The 19,827-nt window shown below is 42.8% G+C and overlaps 1 protein-coding gene and 1 long non-coding RNA gene across 3 annotated transcripts in view; one reads left to right on the top strand and one right to left on the bottom strand.

Moving 5' to 3' along the window:
* Positions 1-3,152, bottom strand: part of INO80 (INO80 complex ATPase subunit) — a 63,757-nt gene extending 60,605 nt beyond the window's left edge. For both annotated transcript variants that reach the window (XM_085062415.1, XM_085062416.1), the window contains exon 1: positions 2,904-3,152. The gene's annotated coding sequence lies outside the window, so the exon portion shown is untranslated. The remainder of the gene's footprint in view (positions 1-2,903) is intronic.
* Positions 3,153-3,408: 256 nt separating this feature from the next.
* On the top strand, positions 3,409-4,495 carry LOC146436391 (uncharacterized). Its single transcript, XR_014852650.1, has 2 exons — positions 3,409-3,716; positions 4,291-4,495. It is a non-coding gene; the product is annotated as an uncharacterized LOC146436391 (long non-coding RNA).
* Positions 4,496-19,827: the final 15,332 nt, after the last annotated feature.

Genomic DNA, 19,827 nt, shown 5'->3' with positions numbered 1-19,827 from the left:
TGAAGTGTGACCACCTGGCAGGTGAGTACCAATACTTGTTCCAGCATTTCAGCCCACAGAAGTGGTTTCTTTGCTCTATTCCATCCCATCACTGTTAGCACACTGACAAAACATCCATGTGAAGAAAACCCTGAAATCACAGAAAGTATGTATTCCTCATTTCTTTATAGCATTGAAGGTTTTATCCATAGTGCAGGATTGAAAACTAGGAGAAAGCATACAATCTTCTATGCCACCTCAGTTGCCTTGCAATTTTAGCAGTTTTCTGGGGTCTTCCCACACATGGGTTTTTTGTGTTTTGCAATTTGATGCCAACTTATTAAATCAGATTTTCTAAACTGATACAAAGACCTAAAATACTTTTAATTTTTGAAGATATTTAGAATTGAGACATACAGCTCTCATGAAACAGCAGAAGTGTTAATGCTGTGAGATTTTCCAGTAGTAACATCTCCAGAATAAATCCTGACAATTATACATATGTATATGTATGTATACATCCATACAGAAGATTCACTCAGTCAAGGTCTGTGTGGAAAACATACACTAGGACAGTAAGAGCAGCTAGGCATATCTTTGTCAGATTTCTTTATATGCATATAATCTCCAATACAGACAATTGTAGTGGTATAAAAAATTGAAGAATTACTTTTCTTGAAGGAGAATTATATGCTTTCCTTTCACATTTTAGCTTGCTTTGGTAAATGTATAGTTACACTAACAACAATCTCCCAGAGCTATACACCACATTTTAAAGCAAAACATAATTCCCATATGAGGTTTTTTTATGGCAATGTCTTAAATATAACTTTGATATGTAAGACACTATGGTTTTAAAAAAAGGAAAGGGTATATTTCATATGAACCTAAAGCTCTCCACTAAACTCAAGTTGAAAAAATGAAATTCATGTATATACAACTCAAGTCTGACCTCACACAATTTGAGTTTGAAATTAAGAAAAGCCACTTTAATTGCTTTTTTGAGTAATGAAATCTAGGTAAACTAGATACCTTACTTTGCTGTTTTGCTTTTGTGGTAAGATTTTCATATTGTTTTCCAAAGAATGAGACAGCATTTCACTGATCTGTGCACCATCTTTTAATTGCTTTTAAATACAGAGAAGAACCATGGGGGCACTGGCTCTGAATTTTCCAATGCCCAAAAAAACCCAGTCACAGATACGGCCTAATTTATTATTTAAATAAAAACTATACAGCAGTGTATCAGAAGCATCTACATAATAAACAGCAGAATACCTTCAAACATACTGAACACAAAAATTGGCATGTCACAGCTCAGCTTCCGAGTTTAAAATAGCAGAAAAACAAGCCTAAGTATTTAATTGTTCAATTAGAGTAATTCTTGTCCCAAAAGAGCAGTTAATAGTATTTATGAGACCTCTGACAATGCATTTATACTCTTTGCTCTACACAGCAGCACCAACAGTTATCCTCACACTTTGCCACACTCTGCACACAAAATAACAACTGCACAGATATTTTCAGTTTTGTTTCGTTTTTACTCCCTCCACCCCAGACCACGAAAAGGGAACTACATCCAAAAAAGCTCTAAGAGGACTTGCCATCTAAACCAATCTCCAGCATGTAGTCTAGCCTGTCAAAAAGCATGCTTATTACAGAATTTACAGCTATTACGTTATACTCAAATGGAACAAAACTTGCTCACTGGAACCGTCAAAAAGTGGGAAGCAGTATTTTCAGCAACTTCAATAATATACATGTGAGAAATAAACAAGAGAAGAATTACAGGCAATATCCTTTAGCACTAGAAAAAGGTTCAAGCTACAGTTCTATTTCTTGTACTTTTCCCTCACTATCTTATCAAGCTCTCAGTGTCAGTAGAGTCTTATACATACACACTAAAGGAGGGACAACAAAAAAGATTCGTATAAGTTAAAAAATTTGTTGGTATAGGCATGTTAAATGTGTGGCTATAAAAACTAATTTGACTTGCACCATTTTCTCCATGAAAAGGTGAAAATAAACTAAAGGATTTTATTATTATCTGCAACACCACAGAGACAGAAAATTTACACAGAAGAGCGGCAACAACGTAAGAATATATGCTAAATCATGAACAGAAACTGCATTAAGAGTCACAGACTAGCAACTGTTTGCAGTCAAACAGGAGCGGACTACAGCGCAGCTGTAAAGAAGTGCGCATTCACCAGCGCGAACACAGCACTGAACTACGTTCCATGTACACGGGGGAGACACTTTCCGTCAACAACGCCACGAGTCTGGCAGCGGCCCTTCCTGCAGGTGCCCGCGGTTACTGCGGGGTCGCCAGGGCAGCCGCGGCCCCCGCCCCGCCGGGCTCTGCGGGCAGCGCCGCGCCACGCGGCCTCACGCACAGGGGCGGCCCTGCCCTGCCCGGCCCTGCCAGGCCCTGCCGCGGCTCCCGGGCGGAGGCCGCGCTCTGACGGCACCGGGGAGAAGCGGGCGCGCTCCCGCAGGCGCGCTCCCGCGGGTGACGCGGCGCTCCCGGCCCGGCCGCGCCGCCGCCCTCGCCGCGCGCCCCCCCGCACCCCCCGCCCTCACCCCGCGCACGCGCCGCCACCCGCACGTGCGCCCGCAGGTGCGCGACGGCGCCCCCGCCCCCCGGCGGCCCCCCCGCGCAGTTCCCCCCCGCGTGGCGAGGCCCGCCGGCCGCTCTGGAACGGGGGTGGGGGGCGAAACGGCGGCTCCGCGGCGCCGGTACCGCGGGGCGCATCCGGCGGGCAGGGCGGGGAAGGGGCCTGTCTCTTTAAGAAGAGGCCCGGCTGCTGCGGCCGCCGGTCGGCGCGGGGGGTGAAGCCGCGGCCTGCCCGGCCGGCGCCCCCGCTGCTGCCTCCAGTAGCCCCAGCCCGGCGTGCCCTTGCGCAGTGGCCGCGGTGGCTCACCTGGGTAGCGGGCCCGGCGGCGACGCGGCGGCGGCGGCGGCGGGGGGCTGGGGGTGTCTCCCGGGCTCGCTCCCCCGCTTGCTCCACCCGGCCTCTCGCCCCGCGTTGCCGGGGCTGGCGTTGCCTGTCTCCTGCCGCGGGGCGCTCCCGGCTCCTGCCTCGCCAAGATGGCGCCCGCGCTGGTGCTGAGGAGGAGGCGGCGGCTGCGGGCGCTGGGACGGCGGCGGCGGCCACTTTCGCTCACTGAGAGGAGAGGAGCAGGGACACGGGGAGCCATGGCGGGGGGGAGGAGAGGCGCCATGCCCAGGCCTGATCAATCGAACCCCGCACGCCTCCCCGCCGCCACGGCCCCGCGCCTGGGCCCCGCCGCCCCGCCCGCGCCGCCGTGGCCGGCGCACGGACCCCGCGCCCCCACCGTGGGGCTCGGCCCCGCAGGGACCCCGCGGGGGGCTCTGGCTCATCGATGCGCTCACGCGGCCGATTGGTAGGGTCTGGCAATGACGGAAATTGCCGAAGGGACTCGGCCGAGGCGGCCGGGTGAGCCAGCGAGTCTCGCGTGAGGCGGGGCGGGGTCTCGCGATGCTGGCGCGGGGAGGTGGGTGCGTCCCGGAAGTTACGCGCCCTCGCCCTTGAGGCGCGGCGGGGGGCGCGGGGCGGGCCCGGCCTGCTCGGGGCTCCGCCATCCTCCTGCTGCCGCCCGCGGGCCCGGCGCGGCCGGCGAGCCCGTGCCGTGCGTGTCCCGGAGACCGCCCTTTCGTAACACGCAGCAGGCAGCTTGTGCCGGCCCGGCAGGCCCCGCGGCTGACGGCAGCGGTGAGGGGCTGGCGGCGCTGGAAGCGGGGCGCTGTCAGGGTTAACACGTGGGGCTGTTTGGTGCGGCTGCGTGCGTTCCACCGCTTTCGCTTTGTCATGCACTGAGAGTTGCATCAGAGGAGCTCGGTATGAAATAGGCCTGAAGGTTAATTGTGAAGATGCTTTTGTAGTGTAAACACGGTGTGGCCATCAGCTCTTCAGCACCGCTGCCTCCCAAAACCCATTAACTGGTACACTTACAGCAAGTCTTTAAATGGATGATTAATCCGGATGGCTTACTGCATACTGATACAAATCTGTATTTCGTGACTAAGCTGTGTCACTCCAGCGCTGAGTAGGTACCAGTGCCCTGGTTTTGGCTGGGATGGAGTTAATTTCTCAGTAGCTGAGACAGTGCGGAGTTTTGCATTCAGAATGAAAAACTGATATTTTGAGTTTTGCTAAGTCGTGTTTATCCTAAGTCAAGGACTTTTTTATTGTGTCTTATCCTCTGCCATTGAGGAGGTAAAAATTGGGAGGGTGCACAGCCAGGACAGCTGACCTGAACTGACCAAAGGAATGTTCCATGTCATAGAACATCATGCCAGTTTAACTGAGAAGAGTTACCTGGAAGTGAGGCCGATCTGGATTCAGGAGGGGGATCTGGCCTTGGTCCGTGTGGGGTGAGCAGTTGTATTGTGCATCACTTGCTTTCCTTTCCCTTTTTATTATCATTCTTATTATTTAGTCAATTACTGTAATTTACTTTGTTTTCAATTATTAAACTGTTTGTATCTTAATCCACAAGTTTTACTTTTAATTCCCTTGCCCCTTTCCACTGGGGCAGGGTGGGAGGAAGCAACTGCATGGTACTTAGTTGCCAGCTGGGCTTAAACCACCACACACAGTTACTAGGAAATAAAAATAAGACCATTGCTACTGCCCCAGTAAAACTTCACTAGAGTTGTCCATAACTAACGATGCTAATAGTATCCCTAGCTATAACCGGGAATTGCATTGTTTAAGAAGCATGCATGATTTGGTTACATGTTAGTACCACACTTGAACAAACAGAGCTGGCACTGAGCAGCATCATTTTGGCTGATGGACCATTAAACAAACAAACTTCTTTTTTCTTCTGTATGAAAATAGTAGTTTTCATTCTTGTGCATCAATGAGTGATGGCTCCATTCCAATATATTTCTTTTCTTTATGCTTTTCCCAAAGAGAACCGAAGGGAAAGTTGCACCCAAGAAAGGTTTGCCACTTGAATCATTATAGTGTCACAGATGCAGTTAGTCTGTGAAGTCCCTCTCTGGAAATCCTTATTCCACGATGCCATTCCAGTCAGAGATTAGTCCTTGGAAGAGGCTGAGAAAGCAGCTCAGTCTCTTACTAAGAGGGGTGGCCTTGGCAATTACTTTGTATCATGTAGGGACCTTCCATACCACTCTTCTATATCCCAGACTTGATGCCTTCATATCCCAGCTCCTCTTCCCTCCCTCCTTCCATTACCTGATGTATCACCATTTTCTCTCTGGTAATAGGACTGGATAGACCCAGATGATTTTGGTTGTGGAAATATAACCTAAGTGCTCTTGATCTGTCTCTGACAGAAGAGCCTATGTGTTCCGCATTGTACCCCACTGATCTGTGATAACCCATCACTGCTTGGAAAAATCTTGCTTCAGTTAAATGACAAAGGGAAAACCTTGGTAGTTTTTCTGTCACTCTGAGAAGTTAGCAAGTCTTACCCATCGTTTCAAATAAAGACCTATTTAAATACTGCTGGTGTAGTACTTTGTGGGGAGAGAAAAAAAACAACAACAAAACATATTTCCCCTAAAAATATTTTTAAAATGAGCAGCTACATCGTAAGCACGATCACACCAGTTTACATCCAAAGAAAACCAGCTCAAATAGGTATTGGCACATAGACATCACACCCCTTCCAACCTGGTGTCATTATTATTCCCGCATTTGCAGCCTGGTACCCAGATTGTTCTTGGACTGCAATCTGGTTGGCACAATGACCGTTGACCTTTTCCATTCTTCCCTACTCTACGTTCATCAGTGTTCGCCAGTATGTCAGAAAACATGTTCCAAGACTCAGGCATGGCCTACGTTAATTTTGTCTTGTGGTAGAATAGTAGTTTTGCCTTAATACCTTATTTTGCTTGGGGAGGGACTGCTATACACCTCTTCAACTGCTATTTACACACACTTGTCAATAGACACACAGCACAGTGGTGTTACAGCCTTATCCACGTGAGCTGGATGCGGCAGCTCTGGCAGACAAAGGTGGTGGTGGTGGTCTGCAAATTTCAGCAGGAAGCTGCTCTAATGAGAATTTTATATACCTGCAACAGGTAACAAAAGAACCAATCCAATTTAAGAAAGTGGTTTGATAACAATGCAAGACAAATAAAAGTCACTCTTTTAAAATCAAAAATAGCTCTTGGAAAATACTGATCTCAAAAATAGACCTAGAGAAGAACAGTCAGATACAGCAGGAATTTCCTCTGAAAGACAGACCATCATTATTTCCAATCAACAATGGAATGTTGAATTACCTGACATTATAAAGCCAGGAGCTCTTGTTTGACACCTCTGCAAGGGGAATAGTCCCATTTTTCACTTGGATGTCTCCAAATACCCAGTCTAGGCTCATCAAGTTGCCTGTGTCAGAAATTAAATTCATACAGTCTGCTTGAGGTCAGTTTAAGGTCCTTCCACAGATTTTACCGTGTGAGTTTGGTTTTCAAGCTCTGCTTTTGACAAAGAGCATCCTTGATTGTTGAAGGATATGATTTGAGACCCTGCTTTTTTTGTGGGAACGCAATCCTGATCATCTCTCTAGTTTCTATCCTGTGGATTGTTTCTCTCTATTAAATTCCATGGCTGTTTTGATCAAAAGACTATCCTCCTTCATTCTGTAGTCCTTTATTGCTTTCTCCCTTCTCAGCTTCTGGATGTCTGCCAGCTGATACAGCTCCTCTGGCAGCTCCATGCAAGTGGGCTAATTAGCAAAAAGAAACAGAAAAGAAATCAAATCAATATATATGAAGACACATGCTATAGTTTTGTTAGAAGCATGGAAGAGCTCCCTCTGTAATTAGCCAATGGAACACAAGAATCCTTCTGCTATCATACACAGCACAGCCCCTTATCTACTGCAGCTTTACCATGACTGCACTGGGGATATCAACTGTGCTGCACATGGGTGTGCAACTCCCCTGTGGTACCGGAGCTCTGCATGTGAACTGTCACCTCTTAAACAAGAGGACTCTGCACTTCCAGGAAAACATTTGTTTCTCTACACTGATGGGTTCCCAGGCTGCATTTGCTTCTTTAAGTCCTAAACATGAGAACACATCTGCTTTTCCAAGTGCCTAACAATCATCAATATGAATCCACAAGGAGGGTTAGAAATGTAGCATATATAGCTCCTTTACTAGCTCTTTTCTAGTGACAGAGCTGCAGAGGCACAGAAACACATTTTCCTAGGTATTTGCATCCACAAGAAAAATTACTGCTGGCAGACAGTTATGGTGAAAATGCAGGAAACTGCTGAGACTTTCAGGATGGGAAGCTTGTGTTGGGTTCTCCCCCTCAGCAGTAGGGAAGATAATCAGTTTCTGAAAGAGACGGAAAAGGGAAGCTGAGGGTTTTGATAACAAAGCACTGAGGATCAGAGGTCACTTCTTTGCATCTGGTTTGTGGGTAGAAAGTCAGTTGCTTAGGAGGGAGTGTCCACCATTCAGAAGGCTCAACTACCACTTGCAGGTGATGACACAGGAAACCACAAAAAGTGTCAACATACATTTCCAAAAACATCAGGATCAATGACATGCCTTTCTTTTTATTTCCTTCCTTTTTATTATATTATTTTATTTTTATTTTTATTTTCTTCTTCATTCTCTTCTGCCAGTACTACATCAAGAAAAATGTTGCATTGTGACTTATGGCTGCTGTGAGCCACTGGCAATATGCAATTATGCATAAGTCTGAAATCAAGAACTCCTGAATATGTTGAAGACCACAAGGATGATCTGACCCTAGCAGGAACTGTGCATTTAATCAAAAAGTGATTCTGGTATTTTGCCACTAATGGGGGCCTGTGAGGGGATACAGGAACTTATCACTGAGAAAGAAAACATGCATGTGGAAAATTGACTGCAGACACTGGACATGCAGAGCCCAAGAAAGGGTCATGACAGTTGACAATTACATTCATCAGCCTTATTGACACTCGTCTTTCCTCAGCTCTCAGTGGATGAAGTGATCCATAAGGCCAAGTGAACGAGACTGGCTTTTACTCCATGAAAATGCATATTCACTTTTCCTTGCTGCTGTTTCCAAGAGGAAAAAAAAGGCAGTATGGTCCTAATCTGCTTCCAGAGGTTGAATACCCTGACTAGACAAGAGAATGAGGGAGTAGGTAACTGCCCCAGTAGTCATTACTCAACATTACCAGTTGTTACTCAGCATTATTCAATTCACAGGAAATCTCCGACTGGAAAGCTAAATCATCTTTTCCACCAAGTATATCCCAATACCTTATTATACACAAAAGCCACTGGCATGAACTAGATGTGGCAATAAAACAGTCCAGTCAAAGCATTTTCCAGGTAGCTTTCCACTGTTACTCCATGAAGTGCATGAAGGCGTAACACAGATTTTAGTGGTAGATAAACTTCTAAATAACTATGGAAAAGCACTATAATAAATGGGGGTGGGTGTGTGGGTAAGTACTTTCACTATTACTTCATTATGAGAATCAGATTTGGATTAAGGCTTTTTGATTCAAGGAATTAATACAGACTTTGCCAGAAAACCTATAATTGCATAAATGAAGGGTTTGGATTTTTTCCTTTTTTTCTTAGAACTAATTTAGCTGAACTCATCAACTCGCAAAGGATTCCCTTAAAGATAACTTTGTTTACTTACAGAGAGAGGAAAACTGAAGTAACAGACAAGATTTAATTAAATCATGCACCACATTTGGAGTTTAAATATGTATTGCAAGCAGATCTCAAATAAAGTAGAAGAAACTTTTATTTGTGTGATCTACTCACAAGATATAGAAACAACAGAAAATTATTGACAGCGAAATGACAGTGACAATGGCTACTTTTAGTACCCATACTAGATTTCTAAAGCAGTTGCTTCAGAAGGCAAAGGCTTTAGAATGCAGGAAGTATGATAATCAGATGAGATATCACATAGATCTCCAAAATACCATTTGAAATACTCAGAATCAAATGAATTCCTTGGCTAATCTTATGGAATAAAAGGATTGTCTTCAGCAAGCTGAAAACCACTTTATAAATTCTACAAATTGCCAATAAAAAGCAGAATTTGTACTCTCTTACCTTTAAGACTGTTCCTTTCTCTGTGTCATGCCTACTTTCACTTGCATTTCACATTGGAAATTCACATGGCAAGCTCATTTTTTTCTATGAACTAGAAAAACCCTTCATTTTTGGAAGCTTTCCTCTAAAGAGAAAAGGTTTTCAGATATGACCTATTATATCTGTGAAGCAACTAGGACCTCTTGTGGTTATCTAATCTACTCCTAAATCCTCAGTAATGGGATTTACTGCTCTGAGCCCTTAAGTAATTCCCAAAGGATTCAAGTCTGTGCTTCAGTGCTTTGTTAAATCAGGGCAAAGAAAAATACAATTTTTTTCATTAAGATAGAACTGCATTCTCTTTTCCTAATAAATACTTCAAGACATTTACAACTGCAAAAATGAGGCACTAAAAGGATTTAATCATGTTAGTTCAGTCTCTTTGTGATGAATGGGGATGTTTGACCATGCACTTTTCACCCAACTTTAATACCCACAATATCTCACACAGTTAGTACAAGCCCTCATAAGATTATTTTATTGAGCAGACAAAAAAGCCCACACCAGTACCACTGCTTGTTTGGTTTGCACGGACCCATTCTTTCCAGTAGTGCAGTAAGTCAAGCTCCTTCACCAAAAATCTCATTTCCTCCACTTTCTGCTTTAAAAATTAACATGCAATTACAGAAGTGTCCACCATCCAGCCACTCCAGGGTATCTGAGCAAGCGCTACTTCCAGTTCTATGTAACCAAAGATGAAAAATGTTACTTTACTTGATTTTTCACTTTTTTAAAAGATAACAAATATGAGAATAAATGAGGAAGTCCAGAAAAATCAGTAACTTTTATAGAAATAAAAATCTTTGTTCAGCAAACATTACTCAGAAACAGACAGTGTATGCAAAACAGCTCAGTAGTAAAGTTGATAGATTAGGAGAAAAATAGAACAAGATGTGGGGACCAAACACTCTTAGTAAAACAAAGCAACTCTGTAAGCCCCAGGTACCAGCACCTTACTGGGCACTGCCTGTCACTCTTCATATCCTCACATGTCCACAGCCCCTGTTGAGCGCAGCACTTCTCAGTCTCTGAGGAGAGTGAACAGAAGGCACAAGTGACTGTCCTCATGCCTTAAGAGCTGCAATTCACCATCCACCAGGCAAATGTGCAGTGGGTTCTGCTAATGAACTAACAGGAAATGGAGCTAAGTAGATAGATACCATCACTTCTGCTGCTGAACACAGGAAACAAGGTATGTAGCATAAAGCAGGGTGTACAGCTGCAGAAAAGGAAGCTGCTGTAACTTGGTCCTCCAGTGTTTATCCATTAAAGCCTTAGATCCAATCATTAACCAGAAAAATAAGTGAAGACATACCTCACTTTGTGCTCACAAGGTCATTTCCAGATCCAGTCCAATACGCATTTAAATAAGCTCTTAGGTCAGGCATCAAGTTATCCATTAGAGATGAGTGGAGCAGCAGAAGGTACATGGTCTTCAGATCAAATGCTTTAAGCAGAGAAGCTAGGAAGGGTCTCAAGAACCTGCATCAGGATTCTCCTGTATATACCAGTGCAAATGAAAACAGTTATTGTTGTGGTTTAATCCCAGCCACAAATTAAATACCAAGCAGCTGTATGGTCACTCCCCTCAATCCCCCCCTCAAACCCCCCTCATGGCAGGGAGGAGAATTGGAAAGAAAAGGTAAACCTTGTGGGTTAAGATAAGAATAGTTTAATAATTGAAAAAAAAAGCTAACAATATAGTAATGATAAGGGGAGGGAGAGAGAGGAATAAAACCCAGGTGAAAAAGTGATGTACAGTATTCCATCACTGAGCAGCAATCAGCTCCCTTTCAGGTAAGTCCTCTGGGTTTAAATACTGGGCATGACATACTATGGTATGGAATATGCCTTTGGCCAGTTTGGATCACCTGTCCTGGCCATGCTCCCTCCCACCTTTTTGTGCAGCTCCTCATGGCAGAGCATAGGAAACTGTAAAGTCCTTGGCTTAGGGTAAGCACTCCTGAGTAACAGCCAAACCATCAATGAGCACTTTTCTTATACTGAATCCAAAAACCACAGCAATGTACACGTTACTGAGAAGAAAATGTATTCTGTCCCAGGACAGTTATTTAAGTAGAAAAAAATTTAACAAAGATTTTCATCATAGACTTCTGCAGTTTACAACATATTTCCTGAGGTTGATCTTTATTTCCAGTGCATCTGAACACTTTCAGTTTCTAAGGCCATCTGTGTGCAAGCCTGTGGTGGCTGTTAGGAAGAAGGGACTGCTTCCTAAAAAGGGAAACCCCAGCAAAAAAACAACCAACGAAAACACAAACCAAAACCCAACACACACCTATTCCAGCATTTAATGTGAGGCTCTCTCTCAACTACCTCTGAAACTTGGTTGAATTCCTAAGAGCTGAGATAAAAGATCTCAAGGCAAAAAGAAAACCTTCCTTGAAGGGATCTGGAGAAGCAGCTGGGGATAGTAACATCAGCAGCAATCACAATCAATACCAGAACATGAAAAAGTAAGCCTGACTTAAACAGCATGACCACGATATCCTGGGCAAAACTGTCACTACAGAGTGGTTTACACTGGTATACTTATTGCATGCATATTGCACAGTCATTTTCCACTTTTAGTCTTCAGGGAAATAGGATGATTTGGTCTGGTAAACTAAGGAAGGCATGTTGTCATGTGGCTTAGATTTGCCATACAGTATTCTCAAAATAGAAATTTTGAGAAACACTACTGGAATGCTAAAACTCACAAAAAATAAAGCTGTATTCAAATTAGAGGTTTCACTGAGTAGCTTTTATTACAATATCAAATAACATTTAATCCAGGCTTTTAAGAAAGATTTTAAGATCCATGAATAGGCAGTGCAAATCCACTTGTATTTACTGAAGAAGTTAAATATCTAGTACCCTTATTTATAAGCTTCTTTTGAAGTCTTCTCACCCCACCTCAACTCCTCCCCAGCACAAAAAAACAGGGTCGTGTGATTAAAAATCCCAGCAAAAAGATAGGATCATAGCATCATTTCTCTTGGAAAAAAACCTCAAAGATCATTGAGTCCAACTGTTAATCCAGCACTGCCAAGTCCACCACTAAACCATGGATCTAAGTGCCACATCCACACAGAGATTTTACATTCCTTTAGGGAAGGTGACTCCACCCCTTTCCTGGGAAGCCTGCTCCAATGCCTGACCACCCTTTCAGTGAAGCAACTTTTCCTCATATCCAGTCTAAACCTCCCCTGGCACAACTTGAGGCCATTTCCTCTTGTCCTGTTGCTCATTACTAGAGAAGAGACTAATCCCCACCTCACTACACCTCCTTTCAGGCAGCTGTAGAGAGCAATAAAGTCCCCTCTGAGCCTCCTTTTCCTCACACTAAACAACCCCAGCTCCCTCAGCTGCTCCTCACAGGACTTGTGCTCCAGACCCTTCACCAGCTTTGTTGCCCTTCTCTGGACACCCTCCAGCACCCCAATGTTATTCTTGTAGTGAGGGGCGCAAAACTGTGCACGGGATTTGAGGTGTGGCCTCACCAGTGCTGAGTACAAGGTGACATTCACCCTCTTCCTGCTGGTCACATTCTGTCTGGATTTTAGTAAGGGTTTTGATACTGTCCCTCAAAGCATCCATCTGGACAAGTTGCCCAGCTGTGGGATAAACAGGTTCATGGTGCTCTGGGTGAAGAACTGACTGAAGGACAGAGCTCAAAGATTTCTAGGGAATGAAACTACAACTATCTGGCTGGCAACTGGCATCAGTTGAGGAATACCATTGTTATTCCTTGTGGTTCAATTCCACAGCCTGTTCTGTTCAGTATATCAACAATCTGGATTGCAGGAGTTGAATGCAAGTTTGCTGATGGTACCAAACTGGAAGGTGTTGCTGACCCTTGAGGGACAGGAGGCCTTGAAGAGTGATCTACACAGATTGGAGCATTGGGCTACAAATAATGGGATGAAATTTTCCAAACTGAAATGCCAGATTCTGCATGTAGGATGGAATAGCATCTGACATGAGTATATATTGGGAGAGTGGCTTGAAAGCAGCCCTGCAGACAGGGATCTGGTTGGCAGCAGACTCAGTGTGAATCAGCAGTGTGCCCTGGCATCTTGGGATGCATCAAACATGGCATCACCAGCTGGTCAGTGGAGAGGGAGGTGCTGAGCTCTTCTCCCTGGTATTCAGTGACAGGACACATGGGAATGGTTCAAAGCTGCACCAGGGAAGGTTTAGTCTGGATATTAGGAAGCATTTCTTTGCTGAGACGGTGGTAAAACACTGGAACGGAAAACCTTCCTAGAGAGGTGGTTGATGCCCCAATCCTGACAGTGTGTTTAAGAGGCATTTGGACAACACCCTTAATCCTAGGCTTTAACTTGGCCAGCCCTGAACTGGTCAGGCATTTAGATTAGATGCTTGTTCTAGGTCCCTTCCATACGAAACAGTCTATTTTATCAAGCTCACATTCCCCAAATCCCAGCAGCTCTTGGCCCATCAAGTTTTCCCTTGCTTTTCCCCATCTGAAAGATTAAAAAAACCAAGGAAAATAGAGAGTGATTATTTGGTTGCTGAGCTGCACAAGAATTTTTTCATTCTAATAGTGCCATCAATAAAAGCTCCCCTTTTCCCCATTTGACTCAGGATTCATTTTAAGCAATTTGCTCTGTTGAAACTAGGTTTCAGAATTAGTCAAATATATTAAGATATGCAGAACATTTTCCCACCTAAGTTATATATATCCTGTATTGTACGATCTTTGTGGTTCCTCAAAACCTGAATTTCAAATGAGCTATTAGGAAATACCAGCATAAGCACTGATTCCAGCTAACGCTTGCATCTGTCTCCCAAGGCAGTGTTACAAAATGTCCTTAACCACAGCAATTTAACCACTGCTTACTGCCTTGCTTTAAAAAAAAAAAAAAACCAGAAAAAAAACCTGACAGAAACATTGCAAGAAGGGCAAAGGACAGCTCACAACTGAGTCTTCAGAAGATGCCTCACTGAATCACTCACTGAAGTCACCTGCTGTCTGCACGTCATGATGGCATCCCTCTTGGAAGGTATCTTCATATGCTGCATCAAACACACCTGTAGTGTGCAGACACAGTGCAAAAGGAAGCCACCTATTGTCACTGAAAACTGCAGAGCAGTTGCACAGCATCAGCAGCCTGGGATGGAAGGGATCAATATGCCATGACCAACATCCATTAATCCAAGGCAAAGAATGTGAAGGTTTGACAGTGTGGTTGCCTATTAGAAGTATGCTATGAGCAAACTAATCACCATTCTGACTGCATGCAGTTGCAGAGCTAGCAATCTGACTCCTTAAAGCTCTTATGTAAAAGGGTGGATTAAGTTTTAAGAATGACTTATGTAAGTTTTATGTTGTATTTGTCAATGGCTCCTTCTAGCACAGTACTCTTAGTATCAGAAGAGAGTAAGCATACAGTGATACTTTCCCAGAATACTTATGGTTTTGTCTTTTATCCAAAACCTAAAATAATGATGAAATATCAGGAAAACATAATGAAAGAACAGGTAAGTTGTCACAAACCTTTTGCCTACAACCTGGTTTTGCTAGTAAGACTCATCTTTGACAGCACATAGAGCCAGAAGGAAAGCAGGCAACAGCCTCCAGTAGCAACTGCACAGCATGGTGTTTGCTTGTTTCTATTCCTGGTTTCATCCTTTTTACCTATTTGCATTGATCTGTGGAATCAGATAGCAGCAGTGAGTTCTTCACTTGTACATTTTATGGGTAAACCTTGCATGGACTTCCATCTTATGGAAAGTCTCAAGCTGTCAAATTTTCTTTTTCAGCACACACCTCTATGAAGATTTGCAGTATTTATTTTGGTAGTACACAGATATGCAACCAACAACAATTTACAATAGCCAGGGGTTTCACAGTGTGAGGATGCTCCAGCCTCCTGATGCAGCGTAGAACTGCCCAGAAGGCAAAGGTTAGGGATGTAAGCACTGACAAGCAACAGCCAGTTGCTTGCTCACTATTCAGCTTTTGAAGCTACTATAGCTCAACAGGGACACAACCCCTACCCCAAGGAAGTTGATTGTGAAATAGCTTGTGAATAGTATCAAGCTTCCACAAACTTTATTAAAAGTTACTTCAACAGGTGATTTTTAAGTATTATAAGAACATCAGTGGGGAAGACAGTGAACATGAGAACACTGCTACAACCTAAATGGTGTGTTAATTAATTTACTTACTGCAAGGAATAAACTGTTGCAGCAACTGGCCAAAACCAGGGATAACACTTTTCAAATTATGTTTATTATTAGGCAGGATGCCATGTAAACCAGAGTTCTTAATTCCATTACTGCATTTTTTATGTGGAGTCTCACTTGTGCACACAGCCTGCTTCCATTTTAACAACACTGGGAAACTGTCTCTAGGAAGTGCTTCACAAAAAGCATCTGTGAGAATTTGCTCAGAAGTACCTCCCAGTTATTTTTCCAGGAGTACAGAGTAGAAGACAAGACAGCTTAATTCCACAGTATCAGCTACACTACAGGGTTCCCAAAATCAGACTACGTCAGTCGCTTACTTCATTAGAAGTAGGATTTAGGCCAAGGAATCAGAGTAATTGAATCTCCACGCCTAGAGAACTATCAGTATGAGGAAAGCAGGCATGGCACCTCATACCAAGACAACAGAACAATGAGTGCAGTTCTGTGTACCTTGGATCCTAGGGTGGATAGTTCTGGTTAATTATTTCCACTGTTTCAGTTACATGTTCTAGCCAGTACCTTTGGGAGTGCTGGTGGGAATTTTCAGCCTTACCTTTTTCATACAGTCAAGACTTAACACTGACTGATATTTGGTCTGTAATGAAATAACATAATTTTTAAGGGCAAAAGGCCAAACTAAGATTGCAAAGTAACTGAGAGGAACCTCTGCCATAAAAAGTTTACTACGTGGTCTAGGTTAGGGCTTCGAGGAGTTAATAGAGGCAGTAGTCATATCTATGACATGAAAAGTTAGTATATATGCAAGGACAAGTCATATGTAACTATGTATAATATATCCATGCACATTATGAAGGTCATAGCCATTATGTTACTTTCTTCTCTGTCAAAAGGCTCTTAATTCTTCTGTTAGTTACATATTAACCACCACAACCACCAGGGCCAGCACCAGCAAAATCAGATTTTTGTGATAACTTGGCCCGTTCCCTCGTTTTCACCTCTGCTTTTACCAGCAGATGCTTCCCAGTGCTGGATGCCTGTATCTGAACCTATTCCTACACCTGTGCAAGGGGCAGAAAGAACAAAGAACATAAAGCACAAGCTGCCCTGGCTCCTGCTTAAGTCACAATAGGCTCAGGATGTTCCTAGATTGATCAAGAACAGTTAATACATGTTAAAAAACCCCACATTAAACCTGCTGCTATTACTAGATAGTAACTACCTTATAAAATGGGTCTACACAAGATTCTAAATAACACTATCAGCCTTGCCTTTCTAGCTAGAACAAAGCCACAACATTTACATGGTTCAACAACTGTCACATTCCAGTAATGTTGACCTTCTCTGAGAGAATGCCCTGAAGTTTCTCTTGGTGAAATTTTTGTTCCCATCCAGAGTATTTGAAGGGTACCTGTGTATCCAAGACACTGAAGGGCACTGTACTGATGAAAGAGATAGTCTGAGACACAGCTGCAGTCATGCATCACCTGAAGCAAGAACTGTCTGATCCAAATGCCTACAGTCTAGAGCATGACCCCAACTCTGTTATTTGACAAAAAACTGGCTGTTTAAAAGTGAGCTGCAGCATTACTTTTTGTCATTATGATGCATAATGAAACAAAAATGTTTTAGTTTAAAATATTATATACACGAAAAAAAGAGTGCACCCTAATTTTCAGGCTTGTCTAGGGAAGGAAAAAGATTGTTGCAAAGACAAAACTAACAGACAGATCACATTGACCCTTGCTCTTTTTTTTTCCACTCCTGTACTTTTCGTATTTGAATTCTTATATATAAAAGTGAATGGACAGTGAAATAGCTGAGACACTTAGCATCTCTACTGTGGAGATGCAAGCAGCAGACTATTATAAAATGACCACAGTATACATTTCATATAAAAGATGTGGATGTCCTATCCCTGGAAGTGTTCAATGCTAGGCTGGATGGAGATCTGAGCAACCTGGTCTAGTGCAAGGTGTCTCTGGAGCTAGATGATTTTTAAGGTCCCTTCCAACCCAAACCATTCTATAATTCTATTTTCTCTCCCACTACCCAGGTAAATGCAACTAACCTTTCTTTAGCCTATAGAGGTTTTGGTCTCTTGTTACCACTCTCTGAGAACAGAATGAACTGATTTTGAATCTGTGCCAGCATGAATATACACTTGTATATGTGTTACAGCAGGAACCACATGAGATCAGTGCCTGACAGCCAGCACAAATCCAAAGGGCAATTGTCTTACTGAGCTTTGAGTTATCTATCATGCCACATACAATTCAGGAACAAGTATAAGATTAAAATAGTCACCAAGAGGAATGCTTACTGGCTGAAGCACTTTGATTTCTCCAAAAGATCAGTTGTGTTGCTCAGCCACTTTTACAGTTGATAAGAGCTACAGGAAAAACGTTTTGGAAAGCAGGTCAGTTTCCTGATATCTGCAGATAACAAGCTCTGTACCTACCTTTCTGTTACCATTGTTCTTCCAGAATACATCCTGTTCTGATACAGGAAAACCAAGAGATAACAGTCTCTGGGAAAAATGTTGTCTGACAAAGACTAAGTACATTGCTTGACTAATATCCACATTATGTCTGAGAGAGTATTTTGAGCTATCTGAGAGGCCCTGAGATGGCTCTCTAAGGAAACACAGGGAGAACTCCATGGGCCACAAACTGCTTGGTCATGTGTCTGCTTGTTTGTTCACTTCAACAGCTTAAGTGCACCTGAACAAGCAAAACAACCAAACAACACAGAAGTCAAAACATTATTAAAATGTCCATGCTAGTGAAATGTGAAAGAGAAATATTTCATGAATACCCTCTGTTCATAAAATGAACTGTTGCATATAAAGCAACTCCTTAATTCAGCATGCATGGTTCTTACAGAAGATCCTGAAGCTACCCAACAATAAGCTTATTTTCCACAAAAAAGCCCTTATCTCAGATAAAATTTCACGTTTATTCAGAAAATAAAAGGTGAAAGCAGAACCTGAACTGATGTTCACTAAAAGATCAGCAACAGTCTTAAGGTAAACTGGAGTCCAAGGTTCAAAGAATGAAGTACCTGACCAGAGCCCAAGAACCACACAATTTAAAAATCTGCAAGTCTTTACCCTGGATCAATATTTGATCCATTAGTTAGTTACTGTAAGTGGAGGGCAATTATATAAGTTCACCAATATGAAAAAAACAGTTGCATCACTGAAACTTCACTGTAATCAAATGGAAGTTATTAAAATAATAACAAATGGTACCATCACAGGACCATAAGGAAGAATAAACTATTCAAATGTGGTCTTGTGAGAAGACTCAAAGCAAAACCATCTAGGAGCGCAGGTCTGCAGGAGTTTGAAACATATTTTTACTAGCTTTCCAAAGGCACACTTATAAATGTTTTGAGAACATCTATGTGTATATATATATATATATATATAAAGAAATGAGAGAGAAGAATTGTTAACAATAGCTTGGAAGAGCCTTTTACCTTGGAAGAAGCCTTATACCCACCACCTTTAGAGCTGAGAAAAACATACTTTGCACAACTGAGTTTGAAAATCTGCATTATCATGAATGTAAGTTGTGGCTCCCCCTGCAAGTACATCCCATCCCTTCTCCTGTGAAAGGAAGGAAGCATTTCAATATACTCAAAAGGCATTGCTGTCCCCTTCCCTGAATCTGGTTAATTCAACAACAGAAACAATTTATATTATATTCTAGTGCTGAAAAGCAACATTTGGATATTTGTTAAAGACTAGTTAAGACTAATTACTTAAGCATCCTGTCAGAAACAAAGTCAGTATTGCACTACAACTACAGACGATTACCTATAGAATAAAGCAAGTATGTAGAAAAGTGCAGAATGGAGTAAGTTAATCACTTGGTAAGTCCAGCAGATGCCTTCTAGCTAGTTCCCCCTCAGCATTTTGCTCCTATCTCCAAAGTAAAGCAGATGCCAATAGAAATGCACAGGACCTTTACACATTAGATTTGTATTTCTTAAATTATCCCATATTTATGCCATTAGTGAAGGAGGCTCAGATAAACAGATAATTTTGCCTGTGTGAATAAAAGTAAGACCACGTTAAGAACTTTAGGCATTTTAACTTCCCAGCAGAGTCCATAAGGAAAAGTCTTGCACCTATAACAACATATAAAATTAACTCGCCTTCAGGAGATAAACAGGGGGCACTCTTATCTCAACTGATTACCTTTGGAGTAGTTACTTTCATTAGCAGTCTCACTAAATAACCATTATTTAACCAGTAAGCTTTAATGCAGTAGGGTCCCATGACATTCCCAAAGTTAGTTGCTATTATTTCACTTAGAGATAACTGGGGAACAAAAGCTGTGCAATTTATACAGCATTCTTATTCCTGCTGATTTTAGGAGAAAAAAAGAAACTGAATAATTCAGACATGACCCAAAAAAGGATTTAAAATGCTGAGCAATAGGTGGGCATGACCCCCCTGCCCCAAAATGCAGTAAGCAAAGCTTCACCATAGACTATTTAATGACTAAAAACGATCCTTAGTCCTGGAGTGC

This window comes from Lichenostomus cassidix, chromosome 5, assembly GCF_008360975.1.
Source record: "Lichenostomus cassidix isolate B80296 chromosome 5, HeHo_3.0, whole genome shotgun sequence".
In the NCBI taxonomy this organism is placed as follows: Eukaryota; Metazoa; Chordata; class Aves; order Passeriformes; family Meliphagidae; genus Lichenostomus; species Lichenostomus cassidix.
The sequence above is the reverse complement of the archived record's forward strand: the minus strand, read 5'-3'. Positions and strand labels throughout refer to the sequence as shown.